At 36.8% G+C, this 2,755-nt stretch overlaps 1 non-coding gene across 1 annotated transcript; it reads right to left on the bottom strand.

Annotated features, from left to right (window-relative positions):
• Positions 1 to 2,345: 2,345 nt before the first annotated feature.
• On the bottom strand, positions 2,346 to 2,452 carry LOC131222223 (small nucleolar RNA R71). The gene has a single exon (XR_009159930.1). It is a non-coding gene; the product is annotated as a small nucleolar RNA R71 (small nucleolar RNA).
• Positions 2,453 to 2,755: the final 303 nt, after the last annotated feature.

The following is a 2,755-nucleotide window of genomic DNA, read 5'->3' on the forward strand; positions in this document are numbered from 1 at the left end:
CCTTGATGATATCGAATACCTGCTCGATGTCATTGAAGGCCTCTTCGATGACATCGAATTTATTGAAGAAATTGAATTAATTTGCTGGACAATTTTGGATGCATTATCGATTCCTCGAACAACACTCGATAACATCGAAGACACCTTCAATGACATCGAAGGTAGGTTCGATGACATAGAAGATTACGCAGTCTGGATGAAGTTACATAGCACGAAAAAGCGTGTATAAAAGTCACCTTCGATGTTATCGAATGCAGTTCGATGTCATCGAACCACTTACGCAGAGTTGTGCAGAATTACGCAGAGTGCATAAATTTGAGGCGATTTTTAGATTTTTCTAAGGGAGTGTAAAAGGAAGTGTTGCACAACTATAAATAGGAGTCCCCTGGGCATCCCAAGGCATCTATCTAGGGTTTGGAGGAGGAAAGCACAAGGGCGTAGAGGCATCGCCAAGCGTTTTTGTTCTTTCTTCCTTAGTTTTTCATGCTTTCTTCTAGGGTTCTAGTCCAATCATGTCTATGGTTGGCTAAACATTTTAGCTAGGGCGAAGAGGTGAAGCTTATAGTGTGATGGGATGTTTTCTATTGCTTTTATTCATGTTTATGTTGAATTCTCTATAATTCTAGTTTGATATTTAAGGAATACTTTCAGTTCTTAATGGTTTGTTGTGACTCAAATTACAATAGATCTGCAATAAATTTGAGTATGTTCTTTTCATGTTTGAGGTTCTGAAATTAGAAAATCCTGTTGCACACCATCATCCCTTGGGCATGGTTGGGTGATGGAATTCCTTCTAACCTTCACAATTCTCCTATGTTTGATTGTGGAATTGGTATATCCTATTGTTTGTCATTGTCTCCTGGGCATGGCTAGGTGATGGAATCACTTCCAGTCTCACAACTCTCATCCGTTAAGAATTAGGTTAAAGGAAGTTCATATTTGGTTTTATTGAGATATTTTCCAACTGGACAAGATAAGACTCCAATTCCAGCTATGTCCTTGAATCAAGTAATAGATCTCCCTGATTGCTATAAGTGGATCCCTGAAAACCCTAGTTCCCACCTTTAAATTCTTAAGTTTATAATTAAATCCCTCACAATTACTCCCTTTATTTCCATATTTAGATTTACATCTTCTTCTAGTTCTACTGCTAGATGCTTTCAGAATATACACGAGATTAGTCCCTGTGGATTCGACCTCGGCCTCACCGAGATTATTACTACATCGTGACCCTACACTTAGGGTTGTGAACAAGTTTTTGGCACCGTTGCCAAGGATTAACAGTTGTGTTTTTCTAAGATTAACTAGTTTTAGAATTAGTTTAATATTAGGGTTTTTTCTACTTTCTATTTTTAGGTTTAGAAACTTTCCTTTTCTGTTTTTAGAAACTAATTTACTTTCTAATTCTAGGATAGAAACTAATTTACTTTCTAATTATAAGATAGAAATTTTCCTAATTTGTTTTTAGAAACTAATTTTTCTAGAAACTTTCTTAATCTATTTTTAGAAAATAATTTCCTTTCCTTTTTCTTTTTTAAAAACTAACTTACTTTCTATTTTTAGAAACTTTTCTGTTTTTTCTTTTATAGAAACTCGGTTGTTTTCTTAGTTCTTTTTTAGAAACTAATTCACTTTCCTTTTTCTTCTGCAAGATCCCAATATAGAAACTTCTAATTTGGTAACTTCTTTCTAATTCTCTCTCTCTTTCTATTTCTAGATTCTATTTCCTTCTTTTTCTTTTTTAGGTTTAGGGTTAGATTCTGAAATTGAGGGTTGAAAGTGTTTCATGCCCAAGTGGGTTTGTGACAACACACGTCGTCTCTTGAGTTAAGGAGGATTGGTTGAGGAGTTATCTATCCATCACCGGATTAGACACCACTCAAGATCCACAGAGTTAACTGAAGTTATAGCTGCCAATCAACTGGCCAATCAACCTCCAAATCCACCTCAACTTAGGGTTGAGGAAATCTAAGATGAGAATGAGGTGCATCAAGCACCCCCGCCTTGTACCTTACGAGATTATTTACAACCGGTGGGGGTGAGCACGCCCTCATGCATGGTTTTCCCAAAAAATACGGGACATATGGATATCAAGCCATGGGTCATCCAACTCCTTCCAAAATTTCATGGACTTGAATATGAAAATCCATATTTACATTTAAAAGAGTTTGATGAGATCATAGCCACTTTATATTTTCCTATCGTGTCCGATGACACGATCAGGCTGAAACTTTCCCATTTCTTTAAAAGAAAAAGCTAAAGACGCAGTTGTATTCACTATTGGTAGATGGAACGATATGACAAGGGAGTTCATAAAGAAAAATTTCTCACGCCATAAAACGAACACCCTCAGAAAGTAAATCATGAACTTCGCCCAAAAGAAAGATGAAACATTCTTCTAATGTTGGAAGCAGTTCAAGGATCTTGTCAGTTCATGCCCACAACATGGTTTTGAAATGTGGCGCATTACACACTTTTTCTATGATGGACTGACATCCTCCATGTGCCAATTGGTTAAGACAATGTGCAATGGGGTATTCATGAAGAAAAACGTCGATGATGTGTGGGATTATTTGGACAGACTTGCTGAAAACCCACAATCATGGGACGTCTCCCCATAATCGAGCACCACCTTTAGGTCCGCTTAATCAAAGGAGAGAGGTAAAATATACCTTCTGAAAGAGGATGATGATATCAATGCTAAAGTGGCTAATCTCATAAGGAAATTTGAGGCCATGGAAATAAAGAAAGATAA

The sequence above is a fragment of the Magnolia sinica genome, chromosome 12 (assembly GCF_029962835.1).
Source record: "Magnolia sinica isolate HGM2019 chromosome 12, MsV1, whole genome shotgun sequence".
Lineage (NCBI taxonomy): Eukaryota > Viridiplantae > Streptophyta > Magnoliopsida > Magnoliales > Magnoliaceae > Magnolia > Magnolia sinica.